At 41.9% G+C, this 15,789-nt stretch overlaps 1 protein-coding gene across 7 annotated transcripts in view; it reads left to right on the forward strand.

Annotated features, from left to right (window-relative positions):
* EHBP1 (EH domain binding protein 1) overlaps positions 1-15,789 on the forward strand; it is a 442,179-nt gene that overhangs the window by 66,279 nt on the left and 360,111 nt on the right. For all 7 annotated transcript variants that reach the window (XM_054728303.1, XM_054728309.1, XM_054728302.1 and 4 more), the window contains one exon: positions 7,557-7,627. The gene's annotated coding sequence lies outside the window, so the exon portion shown is untranslated. The remainder of the gene's footprint in view (positions 1-7,556; positions 7,628-15,789) is intronic.

The raw sequence follows: 15,789 nt of genomic DNA on the forward strand, positions 1-15,789 counted from the left end.
CCTCTCATCCCACAAGCCATTGCCTAGTCCTTGCTCCCTGGCCTCCCTGCCAACTCAAAGAGCTGTTGTCCCAGCTTGTCTCCGGCCAAGCCTTTAGGAATTCAAGAAGGTCAATATAACCATTAGTCTTACATGTTTTTCTGAGAAAATATTTACTACCAATAAGGGTGAAATTTCTCTGAGGTCATGGAGAGGTAGATAGCATTATGCAGGTACCAGCATAATAGGCAATCCATGGAGAGGTCAGTTTATTCCCAGCTGGACATGGAATTCCACATCCAGAATCCATAGCTGATATCACAGGGGACCAGGCCTGGGGAAGAAAGATTGGTTAGGGAACTCACAGAGACTTCAAGAAACAGGTCAGAGCTGCCATCCTCATCCCCACTGTGCCAGGAGGAGAATACAAATCCAAAATGGAGTCTATAAGGTACACAGACCCAATGTCACTGTAGGAATCGAGATTTGGGGCCCAGGCAAGTGGAATAGCAGCATGACTTCAGGAACACTGAGAGTCAGGGTCAGGTTGCAGGATCACATTGCCCCAGGAGTTCTGGTCTGAGCTAAAATAGAATCTTGCAACTCCGCATCTGCCTCCCGGAGGCTGGCAGACACAACGCAGCGGGCCAGGAGAACCCCGCTATGCCATTTGGGCCGAGCTAGCCTTTTCCAGTGCAGATTAAACTTTGAGACCCAGGCATAAGGGGATCAGGTAGGCAGTTTGGCTGCCCCAGGTGCCCCTCCAGGGCAACCTTACCTGACAAAACCCCTGAAGCCTTTTAGCTGCCTGGGACTAGAAATTCACTGAAAAAACTGGGATAGGGATAGGGATAGGGATAGGGATAGGGATAGGGATAGGGATAGGGATAGGGATAGGGATAGGGATAGGGATAGGAATAGGGGTAGGGATAGGGATAGGGATAGGGATAGGGGTAGGGACAGGGATAGGACATGGACAAGAGCTAAGACGAGGCTCTATGATAACTGCCAAGGCTGACATCCTGTTGCTTGTTCTAAAAGATGAACATATCTACAAATTATCCTTGGATGCTTAAGTTCACACTACTGCTTAATGCAATTTAAAAGAGGTAATACATATGCAAACACATCATATAACTTAACACTGAGTGAATGCTGGGTATTGAGACTTTAAAATCTAGTCATGTAAAAGAGGCTTGATAGCCCCAATGTGTGGGCAAGTGCTATCTAATGATAAGTGTTTTATATACATTATTCCATTCAATCTTCCCCACAACCGTACGAAGTAGGTACGATAGTATTATTTGTATTTTATAGATGGGAAAACCCAAGTTCACAGAGTATCTAATCCGGACCATGCAGCTTATCTGTGAGCGGCATAGCCAGTGGCCAAGCCCATGTATGTGTTGATTCCAAAGACTGAACATACTGCCGTGTCTTTGTTTCATACACCTGGCTGAGCTGTCTCTTCCCTCGTTGTCTGCAAAAGTTAGTCCTGCAACTTCAGTTCTCATCTCCTCTGTCAGCCAGAGAGCATGGGGGATCTTGAGGAGGGCCTGGTTCTGCAGGGCTCCCTCCTATACAACAAGCCCACAACCACCAAGCTCTGGGGCCTTATCTGGCAGCTCTTACATTCCTGCTAACTGCCACAAAGCAGGACACATTCCTGACTGGGTGGAGGGAAGAATTCCTAGCATTCATTGCCATCTATCCTCCCCGGAGCTCCTACTCTCCAGTGGGATGGAGAGGGAAAAAAAAAAACCACCTTCATTTTTAATGTTTGGAATTACTCTGAATTAAGTCCCACTCTCCAAGCCATAAGAAGCAGGGGAAAGGGATGGAGGGTGAGTCAGAACCAGTGTGAGACATGTTCTTCGTATAACATGCTTCCGGATTGTTGAATCAGAAACTCAACATTCTCCCTCCCTAGTCTCTAGGGCCTGTAAGGTCCTTGCATTTGATCTTCATCGTTGACAGGCGGTCTCTGTTGTCCGTCATTCTTATGCATGATAGTTTCCTAATATCTGTTATACTTTGTAAGTAGGACAGTCCAGATATTTGGATGAATACTGCCTGTCGGCAACAATAGCGCATGTTACTTTGATAAATGAATGTATACTTTACCATGTTTTATCATTTAGATGATCTCATTTGATCTTCACAAAAAATCTGGGAGGTTGTCATTATTATTTCCATTTCATCGAGGAGGAATCTATGCTGAGAAGTGAAGTACCTTGACTGCTGTCAAACAACTGTCAAGGCAGAAGTGGTGTGTGCCCAGGTCTTCTGACTGCCCTCCACTATGTTTCACTCAAGGCCTCTCATTAGGCCATCACAGATGCCGCCAGGTGGAGTCTGCCCAGTTAGTGGGTAACATCTGATTCTCCTTCCTGGAGAGGGACTTCTGTGAAAGACTGGGGATTTAAAGGACCAGACAGGGGAGCACCAGAGAGCCGGCTAGGGTACAAGGTCAGAATGTCTTTGCAGCGGCAAAGTGTGAGACAGGAAGAGTGAACCAGTATTTTAAGAAGCCGAGTCAAAAAACAAGTCAACCACCTAAGCAGTGATTTTCAAGGTATGGACTATAGCCAGCTGATAGGTCACAAGCATCCTCCTGATGTTCCACAAAATGATTCCAAAATACACATCTCTTTGTTGGATCTTAGCAAATGGCTTTTGATGCCCTAGATTTTCAGTGTGTGTGTGTGTGTGTGTGTGTGTGTGTGTGTGTGTGTGTGTGTGTGTGTGTGTGAAGGTTACTTATTTGTAACTGCTGAGTTGTTAAGAATGAAGTATGTGGTATTCATAAATAAAAATTTAGCACATGACTAGAGTTTACTGAGGTCTTAGCTGAATATTCACCTGGCTTCCAGGCAACACTTGGCAATATTTGCAAAGCTCCGATATAAACATGTATGGGGGTTCATAACAAGCCACCCGAGATGTGCCTCAGATTATTTTGATCCAAAGGCAACTTTGCCACAGGCTCAAGAGAAACTTCTGCTTCTGCCTTAACTACCTCGAAGAACTTGAATTAGGGGTCTTCCCCATTATAAGAGATTATTAGAGGTAACCATTTTTATTTTTTTTTTAACCTATCTGCAGGGCACGGCAAACTTCTATTTACTAAACATCTGTACTTTTTATTGTCCTGTGATAGCCGTTTGAAGCTCTCAAGGCACCTTATCCTATCCCCATAGGTCAGATATACCCATGTTTCCTTTCTGTCTCTGAACCTCTCCTGCATTTGGGGCCTCTGACTCTCTCATGTATGCAGGGTTCCCATACATGTGTATGTATTAAATTAAGTTACTTTTTTCTTGCTAACCTGTCTCATGTCTATGTGATTATTAGACCATTCAAAAGAACCTTAAGGGTAGAGGAAAGTCTCTTCCGCTCCTGCACAGGCATGGGTGGATTATTGAAGTGTCCTCAATTTGGGGGAAGATTGCTTTGTTATTAGTTTCAATGCTGTATTGAATTGGTTATTTTTTCAAGGGTTACTATTCCAGCTTTTTAGTTATAAATTACCATTCATTCACCTCCATTGTCATCTATTTTGTTAGAGGTAGATTGTTTGATTAATCCTACAGTAGGATGGTGATGTCTATATAGGTCAACACAATTTATGACCTATAAGTTTGTTGGTGTAAGAATGTCCAAACCTAAAAAACAAAAAGACAACAAAACATTCAAACCTGTAGGGAAAAAAAAAAGATTTTTTTTGTTAATCCTTACCCTAGGATATTTTTTCCATTGATTTTTACAGAGAGTGGGAGAGCAGGAGGGAGAGGGAGAAAGAGACACAGAGACAGACAGAAAGACAGACGGATATTGGTGTGAGAGAGACACATCAAACAGTTGCCTCCTGCATGTATGAGCGAACCTGCAACCCAGGTATGTGCCCTTGACCAGGAATCGGACCCACAACCCTTCCGTGTGCAGGCTGATGCTCCAACCACTGAGCCATACCAGCCAGGGCCTGTAGAAAATTTTTATAAAAATTTATTTGAACCAAACAGAGGATATACCTGAAAGCAAGATCTCAACAGACTGAGATAAATGCTTTGGACAATAACAGTTTGCAGTTTCTTTTTGTGCATTTGAGATTCAGGAGAGAATCTAAGAAAGATTACATGAAGGTAGGATTTACCGGCTAGTTAAGATTATGTGCTCTCTTGAGGGTGGTTGCGGTTTATTCCAAAGGTGTGTTTACCTAGATGCACAGAAACAATGAACAGGGCTTGCTTAAGGCAAAGATAAACCTTTTACTTAAAAAGTTATATGCCTAGGGTGTGACTGTCCACCATAACCTGCCCAGTCAGGAATTTATGATCAGATCACCCTGTGAAGTTACTTTCCATAGAACCCCTTTTTTGTCATCCACAAGCTTTCTATAACAAAGTGTTAAAACAAATATGGATTGTCATATACATAGGAACCATCCATACCAATATTTTTAAAGCTGGTAATTGCAAAATCCACACAAAATGTGTTTGCATAGCGATAGTTCATTGCTATCAGGTAATTCTTTAAAAAGCAGGAAAGGCTGGGGTATGTGTGTCTTGGAGCTTTTTGCCCCACCTAGGTGGCCCTCAGTCAGAAAACTTTGAGGCCTTAGCTGGTTTGGCTCAGTGGATAGAGCGTCGGTCTGTGTACTGAAGGGTCCCAGGTTCAATTCTGGTCTAGGGCACATGCCAGATCCCCAGTAGGGGGTGTGCAGGAGGCAGCAGATCAATGATTCTCTTTCATCATTGATGTTTCTATCTCTCTTTTCCTCTCTGAAAAAAAAAACAAAAAACAATTTTTTTTTAATGTTTTAGAATCACTGAGCAGAGAGGGATAATTTGGGTTCATTTTAGTGGGATGGAAAGAACTACAGAGACCAGAAGAGAGTGATCATTTTGAAGGAATTCTAGGAGATAGAAATTAGAGAGATTTCTGGTGCTAAAGAAATGATGCCTTCAGTGTCATTGGATGGGGAAGGAGCAGTTAATGGTGAACATGTCTTCAGGTACTCCATATGGTAGTCTAGTTTGTATACTATGCAACGGTCCCTGCCAGGGCCGTTGGGGCTGAATTCCACCCGTCCTTCATTGGCCATGAACCCTAGTGCTAGGGAAGAGGGGCCTTTTTGTCATTTGTCCACCTCAACAGAATGCCTTTTAGTTAATGAATTAAAAGGCCCATATGTGGCTTCTGGTCAAAATGGCAGATAGTTAAATTCTGTACTTGCCTTTGCCCGTGACAACATCAAAATTACAACTAAACTGCAGAACAACTATCATTGAGAACTACCTGAAGTCTAGCTGAACAAGAACCCTGTAACTAAGGATATACAGAAGAAGCCACACTGAGACTAGTCGGAAGGGTGGGGACTCAGAATGGGCTGGCCTCACACCCACATGTGGTGGTTAAAAATCGGAAGGGATATCTCGACTGTAGAGGTCTCCACTGTGGGGAGTGAAGGGTCCCAGCCCCACACCAGGCCCCTCAGCCCAAGGTGTCAGGACTGGGAAGAAAAACCCCATTAATTTCTGGTTGTGAAAAGCAGTGGGAATTGTGGCTGAGTGAGACCAAGGGCTGCTGGAGTCCCAGGTGTTCCTCTTAAAGGGCCCGCATACTGACTTATTGATGGATTCACTTGCTCTGAGCTCAAAAGGTACCAGGGACATATGGGGGAAGAACTGAAATGTCATCTGCAATAACAGATGCAGGAGGCATGCAGGAGGCATGCAGGAGGCAGCTGACCAATGATTCTCTCTCATTATTGATGTTTCTATCTCTCTCTCCCTCTCCCTTCCTCTCTGAAATCAATAAAAAAAAAAATAATAATAGCCCTAACTGGTTTGGCTCAGTGGATAGAGTGTCAGCCTGTGGACTCAAGGGTCCCAGGTTCGATTCCGGTCAAGGGCATGTACCTTGATTGTGGGCACATCCCCAGTGGGGGGGTGTGCAGGAGGCAGCTGATCGATGTTTCTATCTCATTGATGTTTCTAACTCTCTATCACTCTCCCTTCCTCTCTGTAAAAAATCAATAAAATATATATTTTTAAAAAATAAAAGAATTGAAAACTCCTTAAGTAAAGCAGGTCACCATAGAGCTACCCTCTTCAAAAAGTAGTTCTAAACCTATCCTGGAATATAATTTCATGAATACTTTATTATAAGCTTTACTAGAGGCCTGGTGCATGAAAATTCATGCACTGGAGGGGGGGGGTCCCCTCAGCCCGACCTGCCCCCCCTCACAGTCTGGGAGCCCTCAGGGGTGAGAGGTGACCCGGCCATCAGGGGAAGGCGATGCCCCCATCACACCTCTGCTGCTGCCATTGCCGGCAGCGCAAACCTCGGCCAGCCCTGGTTACCTGAGCTTCGGGTGGCCCTGGGTGGCTGGGCAGCTGCCATCCCAGGCTTGCCTGTGCCTCGGGTGTCAGCTCGGCAGCCACCATCCGAGGCTTGCTTGTGCCTCGGGCCGGCCCTGGGCGGCTGGGTAGCTGCCATCCGAGGCTTGCCTGCACCTTGGGCTGACCCTGGGCGGCTGGGGGGCTGAGGGGACTGGGGGACTCCAGAGGCAGGTGCATAGAGCGGCCAGACCCACCTGGGGGCAGGCCCAGCCGTGCTGTGTGCCTGCTGCCCCAGTGGGGCTGAGAGGACTGGGTGCCTTCATCTTGTGGCTGTGGGCGCCGCCATCTTTGAGAGCGTAGCATTCAATTAGCATATTCCCTCCTTATTGGCTGTGGACGCCACCATCTTTGTGATGGTGTGACAGTCAATTAGCATATCTCCTCTTTATTAGATAGGATACCATTGTTAATCATTGTATATGTCCATTTCATAAAGTGATTATTGTCTTCAAGTAAACCTTAATGAATTGTAAAGTTCAAATATTTTTTAAAATGTCACTGAAGATATAGGTGTAAAATAATAGTTTGGCACCTAAAAATTATTCATTTTTGTTTCTTGCCTTGTTACTATTGAGAGAGATGAGATGGCATTATGCTATTTCACAAAAACATTTTGTTGAGTTGCCATATTTCTTTTACTAGTAGAATTCACATTTTAAAAATGGCAGTGGTAGTGTCAATGGTTACCTTTACTTGATTGGGTGACTGAGTGATTGTTTATTTGGCATGAATAAACTGAGGATTATGTCTCTGCCACACCAGCCATGATCCTATGGGACTGTGTGGTTGGAAAATGTCCATATGGGAGTTGTTGAATTGTATGAAATACTTTATTTTTTGTTTTCTAGTGGTTTATCAGCCCACAAAAGCCCAAGCCAGGATATTGCTGGGAGAGCAGGCAGAAACCACATTGCTTTTATTTTTATTTATTTATTTTTTATATTTTTTTAATTTAAATTTCCCCCATCACTATTTATCCCCCCATACCCTTTCCACCTTCACCCACCCCTCCTCCACATTCATTTTAAAAATTAAAAAAGCTGAAAACAAAAAAATCATGATCTGTCACCTGTGGTCAGTAAATTTAAATTCCTAAGGGCTATGGTCAAGTTGCATAACTTGCTCCCTTAAATTATGAATGGACAAGCCTACAACAACCAATGTTTTTCTCAGTTCTTAACAGGAGTGTAAAGGCCCAGAGACATCAAATAAAGAAGCCTTGAAGAATAAAGCCACAATAGCAGGTAAACGCAGCTTTTCAAAGATGCAGATGAAGTAAGAAGCGGGAAATATAGTAAAAGCAAGATTCACTCCGTGTTGTTTTCCCAACATGGAGTTGGGTGTGTTATTTTGTTTCTCCTTCAGATTCATAACCCGAACAGCCTTGGAAAATAATAAAAATAGCACTTTAGAGTTTATAAACTTCATTCATATATATTAGCTTATTTGAGTTCCAAAATAGCCATTATTGTTAGGCTTGTCTTAATACAGAGAACATGGAGCCATAGAGAGGCTAACTGACTCACTCAAGGCAACTCAGCTAGTGAAGCACAGCCTGGACTCCAAGCCCCATCTTCTGATCCCAAAGACTATATTTTGCATTTTATCACATAATCTAAAAAGAATGGCATTCCTTTTTTATTTGAGCTCCCACAGCAATTCAAACTGGTTTAATCACTCCCCAAATCATGGAAAACTGACTTAATGAAAACATCAGTATCACACTTACCAATCAATTCAGGAATCCCCCAATGCTTCTTGGCTGGTTCTGCTGTTTTTATGACCCAAGTAAGTATGAAAAGCTTTACAACACCATAACCTCCTCCAGAAAGCCAAGGTGACATTAACCATAACCTCCTGATATCAGATCAGGACGTTTTCTTTATCCCCTGCAAATTTTACATCACTTGTACCTGTGTACCTAGTAAACTTTAGGCCTTTGTCATTCCTTTAATAATCAGTTTAATTACTCTAACATTCACAGTCTTCCTTTGGATTATTTTTCTTTTTCCATCTATTTTATGTATTTCTCCACTTTCCCCTGCGCCCCCATCCCTGAAGGCAGCTCGCTTAACATTCCAGTTCTTGGCCTAAGATCCTAATAGGTAGCTAGACATAAAACAGGGGTCTTAGAAAACCTCACGCCTCTTCACTATTGAAAATATTTTAAAATCTGTTTTTTAAACAAATTTCTCAGTAGTAATAAATGCCTTAAGACAAAGAATCTTAATACAAAGTCTAAAACTCATATTGGCAAGAACATTAAAAGATAAATAAGATGGTATTAGTCACTAGCATAACAGAAATTTGGATCATTAAATTATGTAACAACAAAAAATTATATAACAACTTGATTTCAAGGTTAAATCCCAAACCATCACCAACAAAGTGTGTTGTGCCAAATGTCTAGAGGTCTGGAGCTAAAACCACAGCTAAGCTGTCCTTGGGCTATATTTTAGCCTTGGCAGACCCAAGAAGCAGGAGGACAAAGCATGCTTTATCTGAGCATTTATCCAGAGTACACTGAGCATATTAATTCCTCCCCACCCCCCAGCAAATTACCCTCTTCCACTGCTCCCATGTATATTCAGGTAAGAGGACTTAGTAAATTTTTCTCCTCAAATATTGAGGGATTTGTCCTTCTTTGTAGTGTCTTTTCTTTCTTTTTTCAATCAATCAAAGTATCTTAAAAACAAAACAGCCTCCAGCCGTGTATCTTCTTCATTTATGAACTCTTTCATTGGGTTAAGGAGAGATGGGAAAGGAAAGTACTGTTCCTACCTGGAGATTTACTCCTGAAAATGCTGTCCAGACTAATGTGCTGCCCATAAGGATGCACAGTTCCTCTCTAATCATTTTTAGTGCCCCCCTGGCTTCACCCACATCCCTCACCCGGGCTCCACAATCCCTCAAGTTACTGAATCTGAAGATAAGCGAATTATATTTAAGACAAAAGAGAAAGGGAGGCGTGGGTAAGATTCAGGTTGTATATGGAGAATCCTACAGATTAAGAGTTTCATTTTCCTTCCCCATTATTACTCATTATTAGTTTGTAGTTTAAAATTAATCCGGCCCTTGCTTGCAACATTTGGCAAATTGAGTTTCTGATTCCCATCAGTGGATGTGGGAGGAAACGAGGAAAAGGGGAGGTGAGCACTTAAAATTATTTTTGCTTCCAACCTTGTCATTGTGTTTGCTGAATTCAGAACCGGTTGTGCATAAAACAGGAGGGATGGGAGTGAAGACTTGGAATTTAATGAGAGAGTACTGGACTCTAGCAGTCCGAAGATCTGAGTTTTTTCCGGTGTGGACCACTGGGTAGCAGCTGACAGGTGAAAGGTCTTAAACTTGCGCCCTTTCAGAGAGCTGCTCAGGCAGGAGTACTATCTAAGAGGAATGTGAGGCTATTTGGTGACAAAGGACAATGGCTCTAGGGAAAACAAAACAGTAGTCTGAAAGATAAGAGTTTTGGGACTGAGTCCTACCTCTACCATTGACTAGTTATAACCGGACCTAGTAGTGCCTCATATGCAAAGTAGGGAGAAAATACATTACCCAGCTTTCTTTCCATAGTGATAGTGAATATCAAGTAAGATAATGTATATGAAAATACATTAAAAACCTGAAAACTTGTATGATAGCATAACTGAAATGAGCCAGTGATCTAAGTAACTGCTAAGGTGTCTTCCAACAGGACAAATCTATGCTATTGACAGTCTTGATCTGAAGTTTGACAAATTTAATTTAGAAACGTTGACAGACTGTTTATAAGCAACCCTATTGTGTTTAACAGGGTAGAACTAATATAGAGAACTACATATAATAGTAGTTCTACATAAATACATAAAATAGAATGATATAAAATATGTAAAATAGTTAGAATGATATAAAATACTGAAAAATGGTATATTTTTTGTCCATTAGTTTTGCACCTGTAAGGAAATACCTAACCTTTGAATGAATAGTAGTAGGATATTGGGGAGACCGTATCATATCATAAGGGGGAATTGAAAGGTAGGAACTAAAGTAGCATCTCAGAGAACTTTGACCAGGATAAGGGAAGGGTGGAGTACTTGGGAATATTTATCCCAGAGGGAAAAAATGTGATGGGAAGAATACAGATGCTGTCATAAAATATTGAAAGGGCCAGTACAAAGGAGATGATTAGATACTCTGTTCCAGAAGGCAGATCACTGGGCACACAATGAAGTTGTTGTGCCAATGGAATGGTCTCTAAGTTCCTTAAATAAAATTCTGATATTCTAAAGTTACAGGGAGAGAGGTTGTGGCTGAGCCCAAGAGAATACTCTACGTAAGTAAGAGTTCTCTTTTGATGGGCAAAGACACCCAACCATGGAGATGTTTTGACATTCAGAAGGAGCCTGGATTTAAGAAAGATGTGGGATATATACGTGCATCCTAAGTGAAATCTAACTCCATAACAGTGTGGCCTCTCCAATGCTAAGATATTTTGATTCCTCAGTAGGATGTATCCTAAAAAGTGCTGAATAAGGGGGCTGTGTGTCCTTCACTGTCGGCTAGGATAGATACTGCCTAAGTGTCAATTGTCATTTTCCTTTTTATCCTTGCTTGGAAATCACTAAGAAACAGCTTTTCCAGTACATTTGGATTAATAACCTTATTTTCTACTTTATTTGGGGTATTTTTGTTATTCATTGAAACCATCTGTAAACAGTTATTTTTATAACAGCTTCAAAACCAAAGCCACATACAGGCTTGCACCAAAAAAATTCTATACTCAGCCTAGAATGAGGATGTCATTGGATTCTGTTTTGCAGATAGCATGTGATAAGCTGATTGACAATGTCTAGAAATAAGTCAAGATCATCCTGATGCTTAGAAATCTGACAGACAGATGGTACCAGCATACCAGCACAGTTTTAAGCTCTAACTAGGTCATAGGCCTAACGTGAGTTATGATGTCTTCTGACCTTCTAGGTAGCTAATGCCTCTAGAACAAAGCATTGCTGGATTGGGGGGAACAATTTCATCATCAACTAACTACAAATTCTCCGAGTGGAAAAACAAAATCAGCAACAGCATATTCAATAAACACCCTATTAACATTGAAGTGAAGCTCATTCCAACACAGTTATTTTTTTTAATATATATTTTATTGTTTTATTACAGAGAGGGAGGGAGAGGGAAAGAGAGTTAGAAACATTGATGAGAGAGAAACATCAATCAGCTGCCTCCTGCACACCCCCTACTGGGGATGTGCCCGCAACCAAGGTACATGCCCTTGATCGGAATTGAACCTGGGATCCTGGAGTCCGCAGGCCGATGCTCTATCCACTGAGCCAAACCGGTTAGGGCCCAACACAGTTATGATGGGTCTAAACATAATGCACAAGAACAGGAAAGTGGAAGACAAAAGAAAGGCCACGGGAAACAATGGATATATTAGAATGCTTTCAGTCGCAAATGCCAGAAAACCGATCTCAAAATGGCCTAAGCAAAAAGAATTTATTGGCTTACATAAGAAAAGTTCGGGCTTGGCTGGCCCCAAGGACGCAGGTGATGTCAAGATAACATTCCTACCCGCCCTTTCCCCCCTTGATCTATCTCTCATCTTGGCTTCCTTCTCTGGAGAGTCCCATTACCTGGTGACCCGCTAGAAATTCCAGGCGTTTAACTTCCAACATTCTTTCAACTCTAAGTCAAACAGAGACAGCACCTCTTTCCTAGAAATTTCAGTATAAGGCTCCTAGTTATGTTTCACTGGCTTTGTTTGGTTCGTGTGCACTTCCTCTCACTAATGGTAGAGGTCGACAGGTGGGTAAATAAAAGTCAGAACCTAGACCTTAAGGACAGATAATAGGAACACTCAAGAAGGAGGAGGAATGAATGTTGGGCAGGCAAAAAAATGTCAGATATCCACTTGCCTAGAACAGCTTCAGTGAATGTAGTAACGTGATAGATGGCTGGGAAACCACTTCAGGCTATAGCCCGAGGCAGTTGGAGGTCCAGAGTTTGCCATTGTATGAGCAGAAGCATCAGGCCCATCATGGATGAGGCTGCAGCAGCTCTAAGAACACCAAGCAGTTCTGCATTGTCTTTAGTTTAAGAACAGGTATCAGGCACACTTGACTCAAGAAGATCCCATGCCCACAAAATGGCCTTATCAGGCACAAGCGCACATATGTTGGAACTTATTATCTAGTAGTGTCATCTTATGAAACAAAAAACTACTCTGTGAGGGCATGTGGGTGTGCATAGGTGTTCAGATATAAGACTCGGTGGCCTTGATGCTGTATCATGGATAAAGAGATACTCAGAAGAGCACAGTAGCCAATGGATGGTCCTGGAAACTCTTTCTTTCATTTGGAATTGGTAGGAAAGAGTCTAACCTGGATTAGACTCCTCTCTGGGGGTGGGGGACAGGCAGGCTGGCAGGCAGAATTACTCCTTAGGGAGGAAAAAAAAAAAAAAAGACAGTAGAACATAGCTTCTGCTCCATTTTGGAAGCTTGCTGCTAGGTCTGGATAAAGGACAGTTTTTTAGTAAATGGAAAAAGGGGTTCTTCAATCAAGGAAGGAGAAAGCCACAGTGGGAGATACAAGGGAAAGACTGGAGTTCTCTGAGCGCCTAAAATGAGCCATTGCGTTTTAGGAGCCATTGATTTGATTTTGAGCCCATGGAAAAGGCATTGATTGGCACACGTGTCTCTTGGGGCAGCCCCTTTTGCCCACTATTACCAAATTTTAGTCAAAATTAGGTATGGATGTGCCTTTTAACAAATATTTATATTAATGCTACAGAAAGCATTAAAGTCTATTAATGGCTTAAAAGGGAAATTATGTGTCTATGTCCAGCCTTTTTTTTTTTTTTTTTTTTTCATGAACTCCATGGGAAAAGGAAGTAAGGAAGGGAAGGGAAAGGAAGGGAAGAAAAGGGGGAGAAGAAAAGAAAGAAGTCAGTTTCATATATTAGTTTTATTAGGACTGTCATAACGAAGTGACACAAACTAAGTGGCTTAAACGATGGAAATTTATCATCTCACAGTTGTGGAGGCTAGATGTTCAAGATTGTGGTACAGTCAGCGTTGGTTCCTTCTGAAGGCTGCGAGGAAGAATCGGTTCCTTGCCTCTCACCTGGTTTGTGGTAGGTTGCTAGCAATCTTTGACCTTTGGTGTCCCTTGACTTGCAGATGCATCACCCCAGTCTGTGCCTTCCTCTTCACTTGGTGTTCTCCCCGAATGAGTGACTGTGTCCAAAGGTCCCCCTTTTCATAAGGATAGCAGTGATACTGGATTAGGGCCCACCCTAATGACCTCATCTTAACTACCTCTGCAATTACCCTAATTCCAATAAGGTCACATTCTGAGGTACTGGGAGCTTAGAACTTCAACATATGGATTTGGGGGTGGGGACACATAACAGTCCATAATCCTTCTTAATATTCCAGAAGTTATAAATGGCTGTACATTTCGCTCATGTGTTTGAAATACAGAGCTAAATATATGCTTACTACTAGGATGGGTGGTGGGGGAGAGGGATTGGTTTCAGAATTCCCTCTTTCCCATCACTGAGATCATCATGATGACTAAAGGATAAAAGACCAAATTCTTCCAGCCTGAAAAATTCATACATCTTCTAAAAAAAAAAAAAAAGGGAAGGAAAATCAAAATTCCTTCTGTATAAAGAGACTGATTCTGTGCCTTTCCAATTAGAGAGGGAAACCCTTTGTTACTGTACTCTCAACAGGGACGGGAGAATACAGTACTTCTCTCTTCACTCCCCTGCTCTGAAGAAGGGCTCCAGGCAGGGGTTAATTCCTAATTTGACTTTTGAGAGCAACTTCTCCTATTGCTGATACAAACCAAGTGATCACATGTTGCTGCAAATGCCCACTTGCCCAGTGTGAATGAGGCTTTGTGCTGAACAAAAAGAAAGCAGTCCTACAGTTAACCGCAGTCGAGTCCCTTGTGGGACAGACAGGAATAACATGCATGATTGCAGCCCACAAATAATGCACCTCATGTCATCTGCATTTTGCCTACTCTTAGGACAGAGGCTGCTGTTCCTCAACAAGTCAGCGTTAATCCTGGACTCCTAACTCCAGAGCCAACTCTTTCAGGGAGTGGCATTTCCCTTCACCTCTTTTCTTTCCCTGTATTTCTAGTCCAGCCAAGCATAAATTAGTGGGCCATTTCTGCCCTGATCTCTGAAGCTCTAAAGATAGGGCGCTGAACTCACTAAATGATGAATACATGCCATATGGAGCTAACGGTAAGTTCTGATGTAAATTATCTCCGTATTGCTCTCTGCATTGCAGATAAAACGTCCCTTGTGTCATCTCTTTGTACTGAGCTGTGTGTATCTGAAAACATCTAAAAAGCACTGAGAAAAGTGCAGCAATTCACTTCACCTAAAACGAACTGGGTATTGCTTGTGTTAATGATTAGTAAATATTTTTTTAATTATTTGAGGTTATGCACAATTTATTTCATTTGGAGTCTCATATTTTAAGCCATCATTTGAATTCTCTTGGCCAACTGTATGAATAGTGCAGGGCAGTGTACAAGAGGAGTCAGATGACCCCATTTTGAGTTCCTGCACTGACAATAACGTTTGCCAAGCACTTATTGAGTATCAGGAACTGTTCTAGGCATTTTACACAAGTGATATCATTTCCTCTCCACAACAACTCTAGAAAACAGGTCCCGTTAGTGCCACTTTATATAAGAGGAAACAATTCCAATAGTTACTAGAAGAGCTGGATTCAAATCCATGCTGTCAACCACAAAGGCTGTGCTCTTTGCCCTACTCCATGTGACCTCCTGCTTTCTACCTGTTTTGACCTGAAGCAGACACAGCCCATTTTGGGGGGATCTTCTTTTTCTTTATTGGTAAAGAGGGGGTTTGAGTTAAATATTCTCCAAGATCCTTTTCGGTTCTAAACATTGTCTTTCTGTGATCATGTTCTCTTTACTTTTCAAAATGTAAGGAAGCCTTTTAGTTAAATACTGCCTTTCATCTTCAAACCCTAAACATTACTGTTGATGAAGCTGGGGACCTTTCTTGTTTCAAAGATTGGAAATATAAAGTTTAGAAACTGTTTTGCCGTGGGCCCATCTCTCTGTTGACTTATGTGTAGTGTCTAGTAGTACAAAAGGGACATAGAAAATCCCAGTCATATTAGCAGAGATCTTGAGGTTCTCAGACAATGTATATGTGGGCTGTGTGGAATTATGAACTGTTTATTATGCTCTGTGTAAAAGTATTAAGCTATTTAGGAATTCCAAGCAACCACTTATTAGTTGTCTAATTTGGGGGATATTTCTACCTAGATTCAATAAAAATACATTTGTGATATGGCATATTAATTTCTCACTGAACTCCCCCAATTTTTCTTTTTTTTTAAATTGAATTTTAAGAAAGA

The sequence above is a fragment of the Eptesicus fuscus genome, chromosome 16, assembly GCF_027574615.1.
Source record: "Eptesicus fuscus isolate TK198812 chromosome 16, DD_ASM_mEF_20220401, whole genome shotgun sequence".
Taxonomy (NCBI): domain Eukaryota; kingdom Metazoa; phylum Chordata; class Mammalia; order Chiroptera; family Vespertilionidae; genus Eptesicus; species Eptesicus fuscus.